General features: G+C 40.0%; 1 long non-coding RNA gene across 1 annotated transcript in view; it reads right to left on the bottom strand.

The window, feature by feature from the left end:
- LOC122794111 overlaps nt 1-24,970 on the bottom strand; it is a 1,891,296-nt gene that overhangs the window by 755,417 nt on the left and 1,110,909 nt on the right. Inside the window, exon 3 of the long non-coding RNA XR_006363615.1 lies at nt 8,450-8,613. This is a non-coding gene — a long non-coding RNA (uncharacterized LOC122794111). The remainder of the gene's footprint in view (nt 1-8,449; nt 8,614-24,970) is intronic.

Genomic DNA, 24,970 nt, shown 5'->3' with positions numbered 1-24,970 from the left:
ACATCGCCACAACAGTCAGGAAATCCTTCTATGTGGCACACCTCTTCACTAAGGACTTTTCATCCAGAAAAAAGGAGGTCATTGTCCCACTGTACTCATCCCTCACTAGACCCATTATAGAATACAACGCCCCATTTTGTATGTACCTCTCAAGACATCTGCGACAACTGGAAAGGCCGCAGAAATACCTCACTAAAAGAATCACAGGCCTAAAGCAGATGCCCTACACTGACCGCATTAAAAAACTCCAGCTATACTCTGTTGCATATTGTCTACTCAGAGGCGATCTCTGCTTAACATGCAAGGCCATGTCAAACCCAGAGCTGTTGGACATGCTACACTTAAAGAAATCCCAATCCCTCAGAACCACACGCTCTAGGGATCTAAACCTTGTCATAACAATAAACAAAACATGCTGGAGGGAGAGGTTCCTGACCCAGAGACTCCCCAGACTCTGGAATAGACTGCCAATACATGTCAACCAGAGCGTCTCTTTCGCCCTCTTCAAAAGGAACCTTGACGATTGGATGGGAGAAAGGAAATTCACCCCAGGGATCATGTAAATAGTGTGGGAAGAAATAGCCAGGGAATTGTTATGGCTAGGCTTGTATAGGCCCTACGGCCGATAGCCTAATACCAACCTATGAACCTATGCTCATTCCCTTCTGGGGACTTGCCTCTAAAAGCCCACAAACTTTCCCATTTGGTCTGCTTGCCATTTTGTCTTGGCTACTTATCTTTAAAATTCCTATGGTGGAGGGGCCAAATCTTGTTAGGGCACTTACCACTGTATTTATCAGGGTAGTGAAACAAGTGTTTCACAAGTTGCATAGTCTTCCCTTTTCCTTTGGCTTCCTAAACACCTCTTCCACAGGATATCTAAAGCAGCTCTCTTTTCAGCAGGGCATTTAGGAGACATGTTTTTACATTATCTCGTGGGGGTTGGTTCCTCAGCCAGGCACATCACCTAATCACTGATGTTGGTACTACCGTCCTGCATGGTACAGCCACAGCAACACAGTTACACTTGATAGTCTGCTTGGAAATCTAGGATGTGGGTTTGCAGAACAGCATTTTAGCTCTCAGCTTCCTTATCTTTATTTCCTCAGCTTTGTCATTTGGTTGGGCAAGAGGGTCCCTTGGTACTTTCATATGTGAGTTTGGTAATTAAGGACATGAAGACCAGGATGAAAGGTTTAGACTTTGTTCCCAATGTCAGTGCTCATGGGTCACCCCTGAAAAGAGCCACTTGTGTGGAGTGGGCTTACTTGATTAACAAATATATAAAATAAAATAAAAATACGTATCATTGGGAGCAAAGGAGACATGGAGATGAAAAAAAGTATCCTCGAGTAGAGGTAATTCCTTCTTGCACAATGATAGTATAAACTGACAGTTTTTTTTTTGTTTCAGTAGGCAGGAAGAGGAAGAAGATGGCATGTGACTTTGCAATAGGAAAGACTACTCAGTCAATATGACTGCATGGCAGAAAAAGACAATTTCATTATTTATTAAAAGATGTACTATACATGTAGATGGTTCTGATAATTACATTTTCCTAACAAACAGTAATAACTAGTTGCTGAAAAACATGAGCGGGTTAAAATGCAGTCACTATAACAAATGATCGTTCTCATCGGATTGCTATTGCATAGAAAATTACAGCTTTGAAATTAGTGGGCACCATACATCTCAACTGTCAACACTTTTTCAGAATGTTGAGATTTTTGTCTGATATATTTAATCTGTTCCTCATAAAATCTGTGTTTTTCTGGGAAATCATTGAGGATGGAAGGCACAAAAAATATCCTTCAGAAAAAAATATCCTAATGCAAAACATTTTATTCTATCAACTTTCTATGTTTTTAAGAGTAATATTTAAACCTTCTCCCTATTTTTGGGCCTTTGTCCAGGTTCTTGGGCTAAGAGGTTAAGGGTAATGGTAGGCACTGAAAGGATACACAGGCACGCAGACATGCGTGCACACACACACGCGCGCACACACACACACACACACACACACACACACACACACACACACACACACACACACACACACACTTACACACACAAAACTGAGTTTTGCTGAATGAAATACTTGTACAAAATACATGCAGTGCAGGTTAAGTGATTTTTAAAAATTTTTTTTATTATTTTTTTTTATACTCAAAAAGGTCAGGTGGGGGCTGGGGGCTGTAACACTGTGTGATTTAATTTTACAGTCCAGGATGCTGTCATTCTCTTGTAATTCCATAAAGGCAGTGTGACTTTTCTTATCTACTGACTTATACTGACAACATTTTCAGTTCCTACCTTTTGACTGACAGTACCAGCTTTATTCAATTCTTTTGCCACCTGCAACAGGAATTTTAAGGAAGATTTGATGTTAGGTTTGAAAGAGTGGAAGGATTAGTTGCTCTCTTAAACTCAGAACTGTAACTGAAAGTCACAGTTTGTAGCTAAAGTGTGAGAAAGTTGCCACTTACGACTAACGGCTTATAATAATGAGAGTTATTTGTTAATCAGATAACCCATTGGCCATATAATTCTTTTTTAGGAGCAAACTGGAAACAATGTCTGATAAATGACTTTGCAGTAATCAAACAGTAAGCTAAAAGCTGGTTAAGACTGAAATCCAAAACCAAAGGAAATCAATCAAAATCCAAAGAAAATTCCACAATAAATAATTCCTGTAAACGCTTGCATCTGTAATAAGACTTCTTCAGACTGGAAGTTAACATTCAAAAACACACATTTAAACACTTTAAAAATCACATGACCACATACTTAGTGTTTTAACCATTTACGTTTAAGATACATAATAAAATCTTCTTTATTGTTCAGAGCAGGGGGTAGCAAGCATTGAGTCTAACCTGCCAACTATATTCCAGCCAGCCTAAGTTATCTTCTGGATTAAATGAATTTTCTAAATTTTTTAGACTGTCCACTACAAGTAATTTAAAGTTTATAATGCTTCCCCAGGGCATTCCTTTCATCCCCAATAGAAACTGCGTATTCATGTTCGTATATTCATTTTTACAATTCTTTTGTAGTTCTTTCTACATAAAAAGATTTACATTCTAAGCAAAAAGTGACATAAATTACGTACTTAGATTTGCATGAAAAAACCCACTGACGGTTATTTTAACATTATTCAAAGTGCATTCTGTTTTTTTCCGTGAACAAATAGTTACACATGTTACAGTTGTAACACTTAACCATTCCATTTCTGTCTGACCTGACTTTTGGTATAGTCAACTTACTTTGAAAGAAGTTTTTGAAACGTTTCCCTCTTTTTTGGGTAAAGAGAGGCTTATGCCCTATAGTTTCTAGTAACTCAGTTTGTCCCCCAAACAATTTCCAATTATTTGTTATTATTTCTTTTATTCTCCCTGAGTCCAAACTATTCACAATAGGCATTCTCACTTTGTTTTTATTTTTATTTACTATTCCTTCTTTCTGTTTCTTGTACTTCTCTGAGTTATAACTTTAGTTATAATATATGTGACTAATGTTTTTGGATAACCTCTTTGATAAAGTTTTTCACAAAAATTGTCACTTTCTGTACCAAAATCTTCTTCCCTTTCTGTCAGGTCGCTGATCCTTAACAACTGTCCTTTTACTATATTTTCTTTGGTCTTCTTGGGGTGCATGCTACTATAATGTAAGTATGTATTATTTTGGACCTCTTTTTTAAAAAAAAAATGTTCTTAATTTGCTCTTATCCTTAAAGACAGTTACATCCAAGAAATTTATTGTTAATGTACACACACTGTTGATGTATGTCATAAATTCACATAAGACCTCTTCCATTCCTCTCCAAATTAAGAAAACATTGTCAATAAAATGATACAATGCAACAATATTAGTTCAGTACTTACTATGTAATGTATGAGTGGTTTCCTACCCATACATATACAGATTGGCCTAAATGGGGGCCAATGCCACCCCCATTGCCACTCCATTTGTTTAATGAAAAAAAGCGCTATTAAATGAAAAGAAATAATAATTAAGAATAACATCAAGCAGTTCCATTAATATTCCTACAGTATTGTCAGAATATAACTTAGATTTAATTAATTCAAGCCTCACTGTCTCCATGCCTTCATCATTAAGTATTACTGTATACAATGATTTTATATCCATAGTTACCAGCAAATCACTTTCTTCCACATATATTTCTTTGATTTTTTTCCAAGAAATCAAAAGTGTCTCTGATATATTTACTATATTTAACCACTACCCTCTGTAAGTGTTTGTCTACATAGATAGCCATACTTTCTGTTTTGCTATGTAGACTAGACACCGTGGGTCTTGGGGGGGGGGGGTCATTTAGCTCTTTATGGATCTTTGGAATTCCAAATATCCTACTTATTTTTGGATTCTCAATACCAAAGTATGTTTAGCACCCCGAGTAATTCTGGCTGTATAAAATCATTCTTTAACAAAGGAGTCAATAAATGAATAAGATTTCTTAATTTCTTTGAATGACACTTTCTTATAAAAATTCACATCTGACAATAGGTTATATATTTTGTTTTCATACATTGTTCTATCTAGAACAACTACTGCTCTCCTTTATCAGCTTTAAACACTAACAGCTCATCATTTTTAATAAAATCAAATAACAATTTGTTTTCTCTACTGGACATATTATAATAATTATAACTAGATTATTTTTCAAGAGCTTCAATAATTTGCAGTTCACACCTATTCAGAAACATTTCCAACTCCTTTCTTAAGGGTGGATCAAATGTGCTAGGTTTACAGAAATTCTCTCCCTGTGTTTCAGTAGCTTTAAAAAAGAGCTTGAAATTTAACTGTTTTATATAGTCTCTAATACTGTTAAAGCACTTCCATTATTTCTGCCCTTCTGGCAGGCACAAAATTCCACCCTTTACTTAAAATACAGCATTTTTCTTGAGAAAGTTCATAACTAGATAAATTCACTATTTTAAAAGAAACAGTATCTATATTTTCCGTCCTTTGTTGTTCTTCTTCAGTTGACTGTCTTCCGTTCTTTATATATCCCTTATTTGATGAAGAAGCAGTTACTTGAGCCCATGTCTTGTTTCCACCTTTATTTTGTTGATAAACATACACAGGCTGGGTGGAAACTGGTCTAACTGCTGTTTCTTGTGAATTACTGCTATTTTCCCCACTTACTTTTGTCATAGCAGTATTATTCCTTTTTATTTTGATGTTTATGAGTATCAGAGGCACATGATAGCATCTCCTCTTGGTTTAGGCTTGCCACCCCTTCGTTTTTTTTCCGGACTATCAGGAAATCAAACTGATTCTCCGGTAGTCCGGAAAACACTGTACAAACTCCGGTATTCTGTTTCAAAAAGGAAACAGACTATCGGAGTTGTAAATCGGCTGATTTACTATGCTTTTCTTACAGAAAAGCATAGCAAATCAGCCAAAAGCAGGCGGCGGGAGCGAAAAAAGAGGGCGTTCCCGTTGATCGGCTGATTTACTATGCTTTTCTTACAGAAAAGCATAGCAAATCAGCCAAAAGCAGGCGGCGGGAACAAAAAAAGTGGGCGTTCCCGTTGAGTGATGCTGTAGTGACATCACAAAATGGGCGGTATGTTGGCGGGAGAGGGGGTGGGTGGGCGGGGTTACTGGTGATGCGAGGGGCGTGGCGTGGCTCCGGTTTTAGCCGTGAACGAAGGTGGCAACCATATCTTGGTTCCATTGTTTATACCACAAAAGTTCTGATCTCCTAACTTCATTTGCTTCACTGCTGCCATTTTCCACATCTAGTTGATCCTGCCTGCCTTCAACCTCATTCTGAAGGAAAAGGCTGTATGCAGAAGCCACACATCCTGAAAAGGCTGTATGCAGAAGGCACACCTCCTGAAAAGGCTGTATGCAGAAGACACACCTCCTGAAAAGGCTGTATGCAGAGGCCACACCTCCTTCATAGTCTGCACAGTCGCTCTCATACTTCCTTTTGCACAAGGCTTCATTACGTTTAATTAAATGATCTTGTATGACACACATCTTTGTTTCAAAATTGTCACATCGAAGTAGTCTGCTTAAGTTTGTTAAAATCAGAACGTATTTTTTCATTTAAAATAACCATATTGTTTCTGTTTAAAGAGACTAGAAACTCCATATATTGCAAACCGGCTTTCTGATTAATATCTAGCCATTTGTCCATAAATTCTTTTGTATAATCATTTCCAGTGGGTAATTTTGTCACCTTCAAACCCTTTGGTACCATTGAGTTCTAAGACTGTTTTCAAAATAAATATTGTCCCATTGAAGCCGTTTGTCCACACTTAATTGTTACAACAATCCAGAAAACCACAGATTTTATGAGGAACAGACCAAAAATATGATGCAAAAATCTGGACACTCTGCAAAATTCTAGACAGTTGAGAGGTATGACAGTGCCACATATAATAGAGACAGATTTTAAATACTGCACTTATAAATTTATAAAGTTGATAGATTCATAAAAAGATTTCCATTAAGTTCACTACTTCTCAACCATACCTCTCAACCTCTCGTACAATAAATCTGGACAGAGCCACAAATAATAGGGACAGATTAAAAACATTGCTGATATACACTTAGAAAGTTGCTAGGTTCAGAAAAAGGTTTCCATTAGGTTTGTGTACCTCTCGACCATACCTCTTAACCTCTCTCACAATAAATCTGGATACAACCACAAATAATAGGGACATATTTTAAATATTGCTCTTATAAACTTAGAAAGTTGCTAGAATAAGCACTGAAAACCCTGCTTCCATTTCCAAAATCCTATCTTTGTGACTTGGGGTTTTCTGCAATGACAGCAACCAAAATTAAATTACTGAGTAGACTGGATATCAGGAACAAACTTCGGGTGTCATTGTCTCCCATCACCCCTAGATGGGACTGTCTTGCTGCAGGGAAACAAGCTCAGGGCTCCCACTGATTCTGCATTATGGTGACTGTATTTATTATGCACTTTATTATGCTTTATTTTTATGCGGGAGCGATGGCCGATCCATGGAAAATTGTCTTACATGAAACCAGCCTTGGTTCAAAAAAGGTTGGAGACCGCTCGTCTACACTACATACCACTTATGTACTTAGTATAGCATGTCTTTTGTTGTTCTTCTAACAGACGTCTAATGGCCCTCAAGCTGGAATAAGTATGCTTGATAATAACCATCTTTCCCATGCTCACTTCTCTTGCCTCATACCATTGACAATCTACAGAATGCAGGATGTTACAACTGCAAAAAACAAAATAAAATGCATTTTTTTCATAAAATGGTCTAAAAAGAGATTGTAGAATAGATAGTAAAATCATATGCAGACTGAAAACCAGGTGGAGAGTAATGGGTAAATATTTTCCTTGTATGTGGAACTTGAGAGGTTGAATTAAAAAGGAAGAATAATGATTTATGACGAGCAAAGAAAAAAATAAACTTGGCTTGTGGATAGTATTATTTTTCTGAGGTACATTTGAGAGCAAAGCTTGAAACAGTTGCCTTTTTTCAAGCTCAGAATTACAGCTTCAGGCTACATTACTTGTCTGAGGTACAACAATGGTCATGTATGCTAACCACTACTTACTGGCCCTCTAGACAGAATCAGTAACCTAACCTAATTACTTTAGTGACTCACACCGCTGCATGCTTGAAATGCTTCTTCCACCTGCATGTTTACATGATGTAAAAGAAAAATACATGAATGAAAATGAAAGAGTTCACAAAAGCCAAAACAAATGGAATAACTCTTAAATAATGCCTTGATTGTATCTGTCATTCTTGATTCAGGATGAAAAGACATGAAAACCATCTTTTGTAAAGAAAAAAATAATACTTTACTGAAGCTACATGCTAGCAAGTAAGTCTGCTATGTTGTTATGGGTCTATATTAGTTCACTGAAGGTGTATTTCAGTAAACACCTAATTATCGACCCCCTAAGCAGCAAAAATCACTTCCGAGATTCGCTGAATTTACAAAGAGCAAAGAAGTAGTTGGCCAACTACACAACTTTGCCCTTTTGTCCACTGTAGTATGATTTTGGAGTTGGTATATATAACTAGGATTAAGGTGTGTGGGGGGGGCGAAGCCCCCCCATTTGGGTGGGCTCGATTTAGTGAGATGTTCATCCTTTGTGCTGCAGGGCAAGTATTTTGTTGCACTTGGTAAATTCAGCAAATCGCGGAAGTGATTTTCGCTGAATACGGGTCGATGATTAGGTGTTCACTGAAATACACTTTCAGTGAACTAATATAGGCCTGTTTTTATCATAAAACTTTCATTCTGAATCTGAAGTAGTCATACCTACGAAGATGAACTGATCTTGCTATCACATTTAAAAATAGGTAGCTCTGATACATCATATTCATATTTCAGAATGTTCGTTGTCTAAAGTATATTACGTTCTCATATTACAAGTGTTTAAGAACCTCTTATAATAACCAGTAACAGAAGTTACCTGTAATACTTTATAATGCTTCAGCTTTTAAATAATGTGAACACTGAATGCTTTAGTGGAGAAAAATGGCTATCCTTAAAAGGAGCATCTCTAAGCTTCACACTTCCATAGGCCTGCAGCATTTATTCAGGAAAAGGACTGTAACTCTTTCTTTCCATTGGGTCCTATAAAAAACATGAAAGATAATTTAAATGCCAAATTTGACTAGAAAGATTTGTATTAGTCATTCTGTTCACTGGACCACAAAATACATTTCACTCCTTAGTATATACTTTGTTTAAAATTAAGTTAACAATGAAATTTCACAGAATTAACTTTTATTATATTTCTGTTGCTCCTTCATGAAAGAAGGATGTAGCATACAAGTAGTTTTATGTACTTCTACGCAATCACGTCCAAGCGAGTGATCTATTTGTTTCCCAAGTTGTATAATTGCAAACCTATAAAAACATACAATTTTCAGCAGCTTGTAGTCATTTAGTAAGCAAATAAGGATTGAGGAACTCAAACCTTGTACCACAGGAACAATTTTGCTTATTTTATTTATTTGCTAACCTGTTAAGCTCACTTGTTAAAAATGCCTTTTCAGGGATAATGCAGGAGGATTATCTGGTTAAGTGACTTGCTCAGAAACAAAAAGTATTCACATACATGGTAAGGGAATCAAACCCTGACCTATAGGATGAGGCATATTTGCAGCTCATTGTCTTAATCCATTGCTTTAAACTGCTTGTCATTTATAAGAGGACACTTCTGATCCATTTTGATGAACCCATCATGATTTCTAGTATCTAGAAGTATTACTAATTCAGTAAGTATTACTAATATCAGTATTACTAATTCAGTAAGTATTACTAATATCAGTGAGTATTACTAATTCAGTAAGTATTACTAATATCAGTAAGTATTTCTAATTCAGTAGGGTTTATTATTGTCCAATGATGAGCCAAAATAATGGTACAATTTCCAACATGCTTCTCAGCTGCTATAATTCTGAGACAGTGTGTAACAAATGCTGTCTTCATACGTAGCCTTGCTTCATATATGTTTGCTGAAGTTGTTGCTAAGGGCTGTAATTATTTATGGTACAGTTAATTACTGAAATGAAGTGAATTTATACAGTATTTTTCATTAAATATGAACCAGACTCACTGACATGGTAGGCAAGGCACAGGGTAGTGCACAGAAAAAAAGGAAGAACAATGTCTGCATCTTATTTGCTATATGTTCCAGTTAGGCAGATGGTGCACAATAAAAATGCAAATGAGCAGTTCAGCATGAATAATAGTTCTAATGCAATATCTGGCCATTGTACTGTATACTGGTCCTGTACTGTGACCCTGTGTTACAGTAGTTACCAAGGTGTACAGTCAATGCAGCATAGTTATCAGAACCATCAGAGATTAACCCATTACAGGCTTTGAACAAGTCATCACGCCAGAAGGCATAGCCTCTTCACACACATTCAGACACATATACATAAAATATATTAATTTACTAGATAGCAGACATATATGTACACAGTATCTACATATACACAAGGCGGTAAGAAAGTATGACAGTATGTAAATATCACTTGCAGTACAGATCACAGTACCTGTAAGCAGTGAAAGTCAATGGAAAACAGTATTTTAAACAGCAGGATTTGTGTTGTGTCTTAAACCTGACTATAGGAGGCATCCCAGGGATGACAGGAAAGTGTAGAACCCCAACCCATTCTTAGCAATCTCACTATGCTGCTCTTTTTCGCCTTTGGAGATGACAAATGCCCCTCCAATCTTACTGCACTCCATAACCCTTTAAATGCAGGGCTATGTATGAGTGGCAGACAGTACCAAGTAGCAACACACTTCTGTGACACTTTGTGTGTCCTTCTGTGTTATGTGTGTTTGGTGGGTTCAGTGGGTGGGGGCAGAAGACAAGCCTAGTGATACAAGGTAAGATCTGAGTACATAGCAAATATTTTACAAAATCACTGCAACAACAGATTGTACAGAGGAAATGGACATTTTCTGTATTATACATTTAGTGGAGAGGAAATACCTGGCAGAGTGTGTTGTCGCATGTTTAGCAAATGCAGCTGTGCCACTCTTGAAAGGTTGTATGAAAGCAGAGACTGACATAGTAATGACCCACATCGTCACAGACATGGAGTACATTTCAAATGATCAAATCACCAGCTTGATCTCATATTTAGATAATACAACCAAAACATGTGAAATGAAATAAATTATTTCTGTAATGCTTCACAATGAACCAGAGGAACAGAATATCTATTTAAAAGACAGCAATACACCATATATTACTTTTTCACTTGAAACAAAGGAAAGGATACTCAGAGCAGCAAAAAACATGCCAATGAAATGGCAATGCTGATAATCCCTACCGACCATACAAAAATTAGTTTAATAGGGACCGAAAATGATCATGATTTTAATAAGAGTACCAGCATAGATACTGAGCAAGTCTGTCAGAGAAGATCTCGAGATTAACCAGATAGATGAATACAAGAAGGAAGAAAGAAAGAAAGAAAGAAAGAAAGAAAGAAAGAAAGAAAGAAAAGAACAGCATTAGGTGGAACAGGTAATAATGAATTATTAACCCAGAATGAAACACTGATGTATAACAATTTGGTAAACAGTGAAGAAATTCTTAACACAAAGAAGATTCAGTAGTCTAATCTGAACCATTTACATAAACGTTCAGCTATGATATCAGAATACATACTGCCCTTCAGTCCTCAACAAAAGACCAAAATACCACAATGGACTCTGCAAACAGTTTATTTAATACAATATTAATTCACCAGTAATAAAAATATTATAACCATAAAACAGCATAAAATCTTTGATAATACCAAGGCTATACTGACTGGATCGCGTGACAGACTGCTCTGCCAATAAGGCCTGTCATCATCCTGCCAAGTAGCTTCGTAAGTGGCTTCCTCATCAGACTTTCATTGCCACTTGCAGCTTTGCATCTAGTTCTCAGTTCCTTGTTCTGTAGTTGGGGTGACCCAGGAAAGGAATGGGGAGGGGAACAAATGTCCCATAATTAAAGAAAATGGGGAAGGACAAGTGGGTGGATCTCAGAAGCGGAGCCCCAGAGGCTGCAAAATATTTGCTGCACCCCCATAAGCTGGTGTGCATGATAAATGGAATGGAGGTGAGGGCAACATGATGGATCAATTCTTAAGATCTCTGTCTCACTGCCTAAGATCTACAGTTCATTCCTCACATCCACCTCTCTGTGTAATGTCCATATGTTCTCTGGCCAGGGTCATGACTGAATAGGCTGCATAATAAGCAATTCACCTACCTGGTTAACAAATTATTACATTAAATTACCACAAAGGCTGGCAGCTGAAGGGCTAACATATGGCATGAGGACAGCTTTCTTAATAAATGTCCAGATGTCTAACCAGCAGTTAAAGGAGTTGTACAATGTGCAACTATTATGTGTACAGCCTACACATGTACACATGCCAAAGTCCTCAGAACAAGTGTTGTAAAGCTTTCAGAAGGAAATCTGAAACACTGAAACTTGCAGCAATGGCCAATAAAATGCACGCACACACATCCATGGTTACCAATCTATGTTTAACTGCGGTGGTGGTGCTGCGGTAGCGTTGTCGCCTCACAGATAGACGTTATCCTGTTCGATTCTCAGCTACAGCGTCTTCTGTGTGGAGACATGCGTGAATGGGCCTACCTTCGTTGAAGGTTGTGCGTCATAGCTGGCAACTCGGCATGTAAAAATCTACTGCCAATTATTAGTGGACTGGAGTTCCGCTATGGCAACCCCTAACCGGGAAAAGCCGAAAGACACAACAACAACTCTGTGTCTATGTTTATAACTTTCCTTTCCTGTTTCATGCATTTTCTATCTCACTGCTTCCTTTCTCTATTCTTGTCAAATTTGCCTCAAAGAATAATAATGTAATATAGAATCGTGTTTTTGAATCTTCTCATATACAACATATTCCTCTTAAAGTCTCCAGACAGTATAGCTTCACATCTCATATCTCAGCCTCTTAGAATCAGGAATACAGATTAAAATAGAAACTAGAAAATTGTGAACAATACTATTGTTCTAATTAGATGATCAAATTGTGAACAACTGCAAAGTTTGGTCTTTTTCCTATATGCTTGCTTTATTGATACCATACACAGTTACTTCACACTTCCTGGCATGAAAGGAGTGTTTTTTTTTTTTTTTTTGCATGAAATGTTAATTAAGGCAGAGACAGCAGCAGAGAAATTAATGATCCACTAAGTAACACTGCTTACAACCAACAGAACTCAAATAAAGTAATTAAACCAAAATACTATTATGTATAAAAATACAAAACAACTAAATGAAGAAATTAAGCTACCTTTGTTCTGCCACTAACAAAAGATATGTTTTGCATACACAAAACACGCATACACACACACATTATTTCAATAAATTATAAAGACCATATGCATAACAGAGATCAGAAATCACAGACTGTAACACAACTGCACAGAACAAATCTATAAGAAGAGCAAACTATAGAAGTTACTATACAGTCCCGGTGTTTCAGCATGACTTTGTAAACAAGGTGGTTTTATAGACAATAACTCAGTGCAAACCAAACTTAAGCTATTTACTCTGATGTATCACTCTTACAGCATGCACTGTAAAATAATGTGTTTACTAACATATACCTCGAATACCATATTTACTTCACTGATTATGCTGTCATTTTCCATCTTTCCTCAAGCTACCTGGAACATGGCATTAAGGTAATTTTGTTTCCTTAATCTTTGTTTTGATCACTAGCTACGTAATAAATAAAACCCAAATAAAAGTGCTCCTGAAATCTATGGTCTGCTATCACACAGAGACCAGGCCCATTACTTGGGATACACATTAGGACAATGAACCTATGTGGCCTCCCTGCATGTGCTGTAGTCATTATGGAAACCAGCACTACACACAATCTTCAGACCTGAAACTCTGGAACAGAGCTGCTGTTATATTGTATACTGACCATGACCATTCACTCTGGTACACGGTACCTGAAACTCTGGAACAGAGCTGCTGTTATATTGTATACTGACCATGACCATTCACTCTGGTACACGGTACCTGAAACTCTGGAACAGAGCTGCTGTTATATTGTATACTGACCATGTCCGTTCACTTTGGTACACGGTACCTGAAACTCTGGAACAGAGCTGCTGTTATATTGAATACTGACCATGACCATTCAATCTGGTACACGGTGTAAGACGCCTTAGTCTGATGACATCATCAGCAGGAAGGAATTGCACAGATTTATTTGTACCAAAAGAAGCATCTTCATCATTAACCCCCTTTTTCCATATTTTCTTCAAGGGTTTGGGGTGTCTTCTTAACTGTTGCCATCTCTCTTGATTAAATGCCACTCTCCTACCATCTTTGACAGTCGTACCTGACTGTCGCAGGTATTGTCTCACATAATCCATCCACCTCTTTATTGGATGCCCTTGTTTCCTTGCCTTATTTCCAAATGTTCCAAATCTTCTTCAGCAAATTGTCTTTTGTTTTCCCGCACATGTGTCCAAACCACAGTAATCTGTTCCCTTTGACCCTGTCTGCATTTGGAGCTCCTTGGACTTCTGCTCTGATGTCCTTATTTCTTCATCTGTCACACATTATGCATCTTACCAGTCATCTCAGGCACATCATCTTCATCACCTCTAGCTTCCTCAACTGCTCTTCCCTTTCTGTCCAGGTTTCTGTACCATTCAGTAGTACTAGTCACACCACTGTTTTGCATACCATACTTTTCAGCATCTTTTACATTCTGTCATACAACACCCCTGACACTCTGTGCCAGTTGATTGCAGACCTTCTGATTCTAGATTGTACCTTCTCATATAGACTTCCCTTCTCCTCAACCATCCCTCCCAGATACTACTTCCCTTCTTGTCTGATCAACAAAGTGGGTACAATTTGGTTCCCCTTTGTTTGTTGATATACAAATCTACATACATCTTGTCAGTCTGAATTGCAACTGTTCCTATATAAGGCATGAATTTTATCTGTGTTTTTTCTGATGAAGTCTGGCTACTATGCTGGACAAAAAGTGCTTCTTAACCTATTCCACTATTTTCCCTTGTAGCACAGATCTCAGCTTCTTGTGATTTCTCCCATTTGCTGCCATTATAACTGTCTTATCTTTACTCAGTTTTGACCCATGGATTTTTAGTTTTGCATTCAATTCACCCATCTACTGCTGAAGTTATTCAGAGTTTGCCTGTAAAGTCACATCATCTACATACAGCAACTTTGCTGATCCTTCTCCTCCAACCTATGTGCTAATGTAGTCCATCACCTGTATGAACAGCAGTGAGCTCAGAGCTGAACCCTAGTGCCCACCCACTTCCACTGGGGACTCAGCTGTGAGTCAGAACACTGTTCATATTTTTGTCATTGGCTCCTACATAGCTTGCACTAATTCCACCAATATTTCTGGGGATTCAAACCACTGAAGGACTGCCCATATCAGCTTTCCTGGCTCCTTATTGTATGCTTTATCCAAATCTAGGACTGCTCAGTTGGACTCTTTCCTTACCTCTAACTTCTTCTCAATTATCTGTTTCACTGCAAACATTGGGAAAGTTGTGCTGCATACAAATTTAAATCCAAACTGCTCACTTGTCTGATCCACTGTAATCTGGTCTCTTTGATCTTCTCAACAATTGGAGCTACTTTGGCTTCTGCTCTTATGTCCTCATTTCTTCATCTGTCCCACAGTGTGCATCCTACCACACTTCTCAGGCACTTAATTTCCATCACCTCTAGCTTCTTCAACTGTTCTGCCTTTACTGGCCAGGTTTCTGTACCATGCAGTAGTACTGGCCACACCACTATCTTGTACACATTACTTTTCAGCTTCTTCAGCATTCTTCTGTCACTCACTACACTGGAGGCTCTATGCCAGTTGGCTGCAGCCCCTCTGATTCTTTGACCTCTTCATACTTCCCTTCTCAACCACCCCTCCCAGATACTTGAAGCTACTTACCTGTTCCACTATTTTCCCTTCTATCTCAATTCTCAGCTTCTTCTGATTTCCCGAATTTGCTGCCATTACCACTGTCTTATCTGTGCTTAGTTTCATCCCATGTGCCTTCAGTTTTACATTCAATTCCCCTATTCTTTACTGAAGTTCTTGCTCAGAGTCTGCCTGTAATGCCACATCATATGTATACAGCACCTTTGTTGATCTGTCCCTTTTGATCTGTATACAGCAACTTTGTTGATCTGTCCCCTTTGACCTGTTTCCTAATGTAGTCCATCACCAATATAAGCAGCAGTGGACTCAGTGGACAATGACAAAATGATTGATTTCAACAATTGGCAAAGCTTCTGGTGTCATTCTAAGGGGATCCTGTATCTGTTGCCTAGGACGACATGGTCGACAGACCACGATGCTTTGCCAGAGATGGCCTGGACCTGTCACTCCTGGGATTCCGGATACTGGCTAAGACTCTTGCCACCCCTATAGTGCCTTTTTTAGGCAAGATTCAAATGACAAATTCACCACTATAACAGGAACAGGCAAGCAAAAACTGAGGGTAATGCTACTCAGATACATTTCTGGCTGGCTGAAATAATTGCTACCAAGAACAGAGTTTTCCATGAGAGAGATTTCATACCACATGTGGCTAAGAGCTCAAAAGGGGGAAATATAATGTTGGATAAGATGAAATTTAGATCCCAAAGGAGCACTGGATGTTTGTATGGAGGTCTTAGCATACCAACGCCCTTCAAAAAGGCTTTACAAAGTCTATGCAACATGATAGAACGGTCCTATATGATAGTTAGAGATTGCAGCTAGTTGAACTTTAACCGAGGCTGCCACTGCTCCATCATTGAAGAACTCAGACAAAAACTGCAGCACGGAATGAACTGATGCTGTAAAAGGATCTATTTTTTTACAGTCTGCCCATATAACAAACTTCTTCCATTTGCTTCTGTAAAGTTTCCGAGTAGATGTTTTATGGGATGATAAATTGATATGCTTGACTGGGGAGGAGAGAGATGGAAAACTGACAATTAGGGGAACTGGAGCAGCCAAGCTGTCAACTTCAGAGTGTCTAGGTTTGGATGAACCAGCCCCGACGGGTGTGTCAGAAGGTCCGGAACAGGGTCCAGAATCCAGGGTTCGTCCCAGAGATGAGGCTGAAGAAAGGAAAACCAGATTTGATGAGGCCAGTAGGGGGCAATTAGGATAATGCTTGTCTCCAACAAACTTGCTTTCTGTAGGAGCTTTGGAATTAGAGGAATTGGAGAAAAAGCATAAAGAAGTCTTGGGGCCAATCGTGAACACGTACATCCCTTGGTGACTCCCCCACTGGAGGCATCAGGGTGAAGTAGTAGTTGTATTTGGCACTGTTGGGTGATGCAAAAAGGTTGCAGCACGGCTGGCCCCATTTGTGGAAGATCACTTCCACTACTTTCTGATTGAGGGACCACTTGTGTGGCCATAGAATGGCTCTGCTCAGCCTGTCCGCAATGACGTTGGATTTCCCTGGAATGTGCAATGCTATAAGAAAGCATTTGGAGGCTATCACCCAATGCCAGAACCTGAGAACTTCTCAACAAAGTGGGTACAATTTGGTTCCCCCTTGTTTGTTGATATACAAATCTACATACATCTTGTCAGTCTGAATTGCAACTGTTCCTATATAAGGCATGAATTTTATCTGTGGTTTTTCTGATGAAGTCTGGCTACTATGCTGGACAAAAAGTGCTTCACGTGTATTGTCTGTTTTACATATATTTGTTTTTTTCATATTAAAAGTGTGGAGTTCAGTCGTATGCCTCTCAGTGGTCTTCGTTCACAGTTGGTTTGTGGTTGTTCAGATTCTGGATTTGTGTTCCTATAGGAAGACAGATCTGGAATGCTTGCAATGCAAGAAGCACCGCTCTCATCTCTAGGACATTTATATGCAAGTGAGTGTCTTGATCTTGCCATATGCCTTGAACTGTCTTCCTAAGAAAATGTCCCCCCCCCCTCACCCTATCTGGGAAGTGTCAGTGGTCACCGTAGCCAGAGGTTGTGGAGGAATAAAGGGAAGACCTCGAAGTACTGATGGTGAGTGGATTCACCATTGGAGGTCTTTCTTGCAGGCATTGGTTATCATGATCTTGTGAGAGAGTGGAAGTTCCAAGATTGAGCACTGAGCAAATAGCATCCACTGGAGAACCTTCATGTGGAGGCGAGTTAGGAGAATTAGTATGATGGAAGCAGACATTTTTCCTAGGACCTGGAGAACTAGTTTTGTGGTGGCTTTGAATTTCTTTACAAGAATTCTGACAAGATGACAGGGTTCATCTACCCTGTCCTGTGAAAGTCTTGCTGTCTGAGTGGTAGTATTTATCTCTGCTCCTATGAACAGTAAGGTTTGCAATGGTTCTAACACAGCTTTCTCGTAATTTACAGTAATGCCCAAGGAGGAGCACAGTTGAAGGATATAATCCCTTGATTGGAGTAAGTGATGCCTGGTTGGGGCAGCTATGAGCCAGTCGTCCAAGTATGGAAACATGAGGATTCCTTTGCATCTCAGGTGAGCCGCTACTACTGCCATACATTTGGTGAACACTCTGGGGGCTGTAGTGAGACCAAAGGGCAGAGCTCGAAACTGGAAATGACTGGCTCCTAGCTGGAAGTACAAGGAACCTCCTGGGCTGCCTGCCCATTTGAATATGGTAGTACACGCCCAGAAGGTCTACAGAGCACATCCAATTCTCTTTTTCCAGAAATGGAAGAATCGACTGCAGTGTCATCATCTGGAATTTGGTCTTCTTTACTGATTTGTTCAGATTGCTGAGATCCAAAATGGGCCTCCAGTCCCATGTTCTTTTTGGATCTAAAAAGAATTATGAGTAAGTTTTGGATCCTCTCTGGCCTGTGGGGAGAACCTGGATGACTCTTTTTGTTAGCAACTTTTGAATTTGTATAGTTGCTTTTTCCTTTTGATTGGATGGAACATCTGGAACTACTTTGTTTCTGGAGATGGGAAGGGAGGAGTGGGTGTTGTATCCTCTGGATATTATTCCCTGCACACATCCGTCATTCATTACCCTTAACTAGGATTCTAGGTGCAGGGACAAATGCCCCCCGACTGCCTTTAGAGGCAAGCAATCGGGCACTCCTTCAGGAGCATTGGAAAGGTCTCCCAAAGAAAAATTCTCTGGAGCCTTGGTTTTGCAGGCACCCACCATCACCACAAGGGCAGCATCTTCCGTTATTGTTCCCCCCTCTGCCCCTGGGGAACTTTTACCTTGTGTGTCTTTGTAAGACCTCTGACATTTTCTAAATCACATCTTCCCACTACCTTTTTGACCCATGGGAAAAGATCTCATAGGTGTGGAAAAACACACTCCAGTGGCAGACAAGGTCTTACCCTCTTGTTCACACTTGGTGATCGTTTCCTTCACTTTTGACCCAAAAAGGGATTAGCCGTCAGAAGGAGCATTAATGAAGAAAGACTTGAAGGGTTCCATGAAATCGCAAAGATGCATCCAGGCCTGCCTCCTAAGAGAAATAGCTGAGCCTGCTGCCCTACTCATTCCATCAGTTGCATAAGAAATAAATCTCATGGATGAGTTTACAACTGAATTCAAGGTAGCAAGCTAAGCATTGACTTTCTCTGCCACTGCATCAGCTACAGCTCCTTGGAGGGAGTCTGATAATTCTTTAACAAGGTCCCTCTGTAGTCTGGTAAACTGAGTGAAATAATTCAGAGACCGCAATCCAAAGGTCACTGATGCAAAGACACACTTCCCGTATCCATCCATGGTCCTAGAGTTATTAGGAGGATGGATAGAGGTACTCGTCTCAGAGAGTTCCTTTTTAGTGGCCACCACCACAACCGTGGTATCAACTCCTACACCTTTTGTAAGAAAACCCTTTCCTTTTGGGGCAGTGATGTATTTATTTGGCTTTCTAGGAGTAGGGTCTATGGTTTCTGGGGATCTCCCAAGCCTTTCACAAGATTAAATCGATAAGCTTATCGAAAGGAGGAGTCAACCAAGAAGTTGATGGGTGAGACAAAAAGGCCTTCAGGAAGACTGACTCCTCAGCGAAAGGGGTGGAGGGCTGCCAATCACCTCTCTGTTTTAATAGTTCCAGGATGTCTAAAAAGAGAAATCATCAAGAGGTGATCGTGGGAACCTTTCTGCTTCATCGAGGTTGGTGTCAGATATGACAGACACTTCGGTGAGTCCAGATGCTTCCTCTTGCATGTCCTCTTTCGAGGGACCTCTTCAGTGGGATACTCTATAGAGGTTTCAGAAGAGGGGGCAGTACACTGAGGTACATCCTAAGGCCTAACGTTTCTGTGGACCTGTGGAGAGGGCTCGTGAGAAGACAAAGACACCTTGCCTGATGGGGGAGGAAGAACCAAAAGTACTGTGTCCTAGACTGTGAAGAAGTCAAAGCCCTCCTCATTACTTCAAAGGCAGACCCTCCCCACTCAGAGGGAGTCTCCGGATCTGACAAGCAAGTCATCTGAGCCAAGGGAATCAACAGAGCAGAAGAGAATAGCTCCAAAGCAGAGGTGGGAGCCAAACTCACCTGTGATGAGGCTCCTAGAGGCATGGTCAGATCCGAAGAGATCTGACAAATCTCTTCGGACCAGACAGGGGAGTGTTGGCTCCCAGAGATCTCCTGCTCTGAAGACACAGAGACACACAGGGCAGATGTCAGAACCGAGGAGATTGAGGGTCTTGGACCCAACACCAACACAGCTTTGAAATTGGAATCTTCCGGCTCCGAAGCAGGAGGATGGAAGGATCAGAGGGAGGACTGTAACAGAACAGGGGGTTTGAGACTGCTCCAATTCCTGTGACCCTTATGTAGTTAAAAGTGGAGAAGGGAGCCTGGAAGAAATCTTCTCAATGGAAGGAGATCAGTTCCTGTATCTATGACTAGTGGAAGTTGTCGGCACCAATGTAGTTTCCCATTCTGAAAGAGTGTTGGAGCCGGGAGGAGATGGTTGCTCCGATAGAGCATTCCAGTCCGTCAATTTCGAAACCTTCTGCTTTGGTTCTGATGAGGATCTTGGCTCAGATAAAGGTCTTTTGGGTGGCTTTTCAGAAGGATAAGAAGATATAGCCTCAGAGAAAGGCATTTTCAAAAGGCCTTTCAAAATCAGTTTATTTTTGCATTCCATTAACGCCCGCTGATTAAAGTTGTGACAAATGGACCCAGACTCCTGCAAATGAAGAGGCCCCAAGCAATACACACACAAAGTGTGTGAATCGTGAAGGGGCATCTTCCTATTGCATTTTTCACACTTTTTAAAGCCTAAAGGCTTACTTTCCTGTTTTGGGGACATAATGCTAAGGGAGAGAAAAAAAGAATAGTTAAAAATAGCAAAATCACTCACACTCTCAGAAATGGTAAGTCCTCTGACTTAACTTGAACAACAGACACACTCAGCAGAAATGAATATTACAAGCAAAGACTGAAAACTGAGGGTAATGCTACTTAATGCTAGAAGACTAAATCTCAAAATGCACTCACTTGAGGCACTCAATAAAATGGAAAACATCAATATCTGTGCAGTGACTGAGACCTGTTTCAAGGTACCAGAGAGCACCCCTACACTACCAGGCTATAACTCATACCACACTTTTCGGCCATGTAACCTGGACCAAAACACCAAAGGCAAAGGTGCGTCCATATTCATTCAGGATATCCACACCTCCAGGCTAGTTGCACAGCATAATACATCTGAGGTTATCCAAGTGCAACTAACTCTGGGCAAAACTGCAATCCAAACTGTAGCTTGCTACAGATTCCCCCACCATGCCCCAGGATTCCCACTCCTCTTTTCTTGATGTACTGGAAAATGTTAGGGTTCAACCAAACACCCTAATAATGGGTAACTTCAACTACCCCACCATTAACCAGGAAAACTACTTGTGTACCAACTCCTTAGCTCAACGCTTTCTGGAATTCATAAACTCCAATGCCCTGGATCAACTTAGCCACACCCCCACCAGGGGCAACAATATCCTAGACCTAGTCATTACCAACATGAGTGACCGGTGTTCCACACCTGAAGTCAACTCCTTGTTGGTCCGATCTCACCATAAGCTAATCATCCTTGATATCCACATCCCACCCCCACCCCCATTAAGGAAACCGCAGTAAAAAATGTCTCCAAAGCCAACATCATGCTTCTAAAGACAGAAGCGGTGAACGCCATGACACCCATGCAGATGGACAATACAGTTACAACTGCTGAATCCTACACAAATGCACTCTGTAAGCACTTACACAAGTGCATGGATCGTGCTATCCCAAACAGAACCAAGATGCTATCCTCCAAAAAAAGGAAGCCAATCTGGTGGTCCCCTGCCATAAAGGAAGAAACTTTTGCAAAAGAGAGTAAAATCCCAAGAGTGGATTTGCTCCCTGGTCAGCCTCAGTAAGAAGCTGAGATCCCTTATAAGATCTTCCAAAGCTAGCTACGAAAATACAATCGCTACTAATTCTAAGGACAACCACAAAGCATTCTATAAGTATGTCAAGAATCTCGATGGCAACACCCAGATCTGCTCTGAGTTAAAGCACAACAGCATGAAAATTACTGAACCAACTGATATTGCCAACATCCTGGCAGATAGGTTCAGTGCGAACTTTACCTCCCCCACACCCTAAAGGGCCCATATCTATACAGGAAGAATGCAGAGTCCCTGTAATCACAACTATGCAGGAAAATGCTGCACTCTCTAAAGCCAAAAACACAGCATCCATGGGACATCCAACATCCCAGGCTGCGTTCTACATGAATTTCAGAATGAACTGGCTCACCACCTAAGCACCATGTTCAATAATAGCCTTACATCAGGCTTTGTGCCCACTGAATGGTGCACAGCAACAGTTATCCCACTCCACAAAGGGGGAGCCACCACCGATCCCGGGAACTATCGCCCTATTAGCCTGACAAGCCTGGTCTGCAAGGCCATGGAACGTATCATCATGGAACTCATAAACAAAGACATTGGTAACCTCCAAACTCTGGATCTCACCCAGTTCGGGTTTGTGAAAGGCAGATCATACCTCCTGAATCTGTTTGGCTTCTTTGAGGCAGTCACCAAAGCCGTAGATGAGGGTAAGGTGGTTCACACAGCCTATCTTGACCTCACCAAGGCTTTCAACACCATCCCCCATTCCAGAATTATAGCTAAACTCACTAAACTAGGTATAAATCCCTATGTCACAAGATGGGTTGCCATCTGGCTCACTGACAGAACCCACACTGTAAAAGTTGCAGACTCCATATCTGACTTCAAACCAGTGACAAGTGGAGTACCACAGGGTTCAGTCCTTGGGACCTCTCCTGTTTGGTATCTACTTCTCTGAAGTACAGACCAACACAGAAGGCCTCTGGCTAATGAAGTTTGCAGATGACTGTAAACTAGGAGCCATAGTCAAGTCCCGAAATGATGTGGACATCCTACAGAATGGCCTCGCTGAGACAGATGCCTGGTGTCAGAGCCATGGCCTCAAGCTCAATGCCAAAAAGTGCAGTGTCATCCCCTTTGGTAAAAACTCTGTACCAATGAACTACCACATAGGCAGCAATCTACTTAACACCGAATGTGTGATAAGAGACCTTGGGACCCAGGTGGACAGTAGTCTCTCCTTTGATAGTCACATTGCCACAGTAGTCAGGAAGTCCTTCTACATGGCACACCTCATCATAAAAGGGTTCTCATCCAGGAAAAAAGAGGTCATTGTTCCCCTCTATTCGACAGTCATTAGACCCATTACAGAGTACATCACCCCTTCTGAAATGTACCTCACATGACATCTGCAGCAGCTGGAAAGGCCACAGAAGTACCTCACAAAGAGGATTACTGGCCTCAAACAGATGCCCTACACTGACCGTCTCAAAAACCTCCAGCATATCGCCTACTCCAAGGTGATCGCTGCCTAACATATAAAGCTATGTCAAACCCAGAGCTGCTGGACATGCTACACCTAAAGAAATCCTAATCCCCCCGAGCTACACGCTCTAGGTACCTAAACCTTGGCACCACAATAAATAGGACATGCTGGAGGGACAGATTCCTGTCCCAGAGACTTCCCATACTCTGGAACAGGCTACCCATCTATGTCAAACAAAGTTCTTCATTAGCACTCTTCAAGAAAAATCTTGATGAGTGGATGGGAAATAGGAAATACACCCCGGAGATGACTTTTGTGTCTCTGCTCGACAGTGGCACAGGAAAATAACTTTCTTGGGTGGCGTAAGCCAGGGAACCTTGTTGGCTAGGCTTACTTAGGCCCCTGGGCCGATAGCCTAGTATCTACCTATGAACCTATAAAAAGAAATAGAGATATGCTATAAGAAGAAAGTTCTATATTTTATTTTTACACACACATATATATATATCAATATATATATATATATATATATATATATATATATATATATATATATATAAAGATTAAGAGGTTTTTAAAGTTAACAGACATTTAGTAGGGAAGGGAAGGAACGTCCTCTAACTAAAATAGACATTCCAAAATGCCTTCTAACTTAACTCGATGTGTAAAGGGGGAAAGCTGTGCAAAGAAGTTAGGTTAATAAAATATATAGTAAGATATTTTAAGGAATTTAAACTAGAAAAGATAAACCATGCTAAAATATAAAAGTGAAAAGTTGTACTTAGCCTAGAGCTATAGCTGACGAAACCTCTTTCTGTGTGCCAAACGAGATCTGGGGTAGCTAGGGGACTGCATTATGGGTAAAGAATGAAACACACGAGCTTTGCTGAAGACTTCAAGCTGGAGTATTGGCCGAGATGGATCTGACACATCGGATTCGAACCACAAATGAGAATAAAGGCAAGACTGACAACATCACATTTATAGATATATTAGTTTTAAAATGACTACAGCAAATATGGCACAATGCAACCCCCCAACACATACACACATACAAACATAAGCTATATCAATACTAAATTTATGCTGATTGCAGCAAGTACAGTGCATTATGTGACACTATTCCTGCTACCCAAGATCAATGATGCATGGCCACGTTTTGGCCCTTGTGGTCACTGGCCTAGTGAACAACTATGAACTCTTATCCCCAAACTGCCACTATATCCATCAATTACAGACATTTTACTGACTGTATACCCATCAGATGTCTAACTGTAGTAAAAAAAAAAAAAAAAAAAAAAAATGTCACATTGACATATTCAAAGTTTGCATCACACTGATACACAGTAAGCACAGGAAAAAAATCCATCTTTTAGCACACAAATGCACACTTGTCCTACAAAGCAAGATTTAAACCGAACAAACAAGAAGGTCTGATACTTTCATCCACAGTTGTTCCATTCAAACAGTAGCCACACAGTATAGTATTCCAAGTTTTTTCACACATATAACTTTACCCTGCACAGTCAGAATAATGAGCAAACAACTGCAGTTAGTCATTTTCCTTCAAGACAACCTCAGCAATTATACCTAATTTA

This window comes from Protopterus annectens, chromosome 2.part1 (genome assembly GCF_019279795.1).
Source record: "Protopterus annectens isolate FY-2018-M chromosome 2.part1, PAN1.0, whole genome shotgun sequence".
NCBI classification, from domain to species: Eukaryota; Metazoa; Chordata; order Ceratodontiformes; family Protopteridae; genus Protopterus; species Protopterus annectens.
Note: the sequence above shows the minus strand (reverse complement) of the source record. Positions and strands in the feature narration are given on the sequence as shown.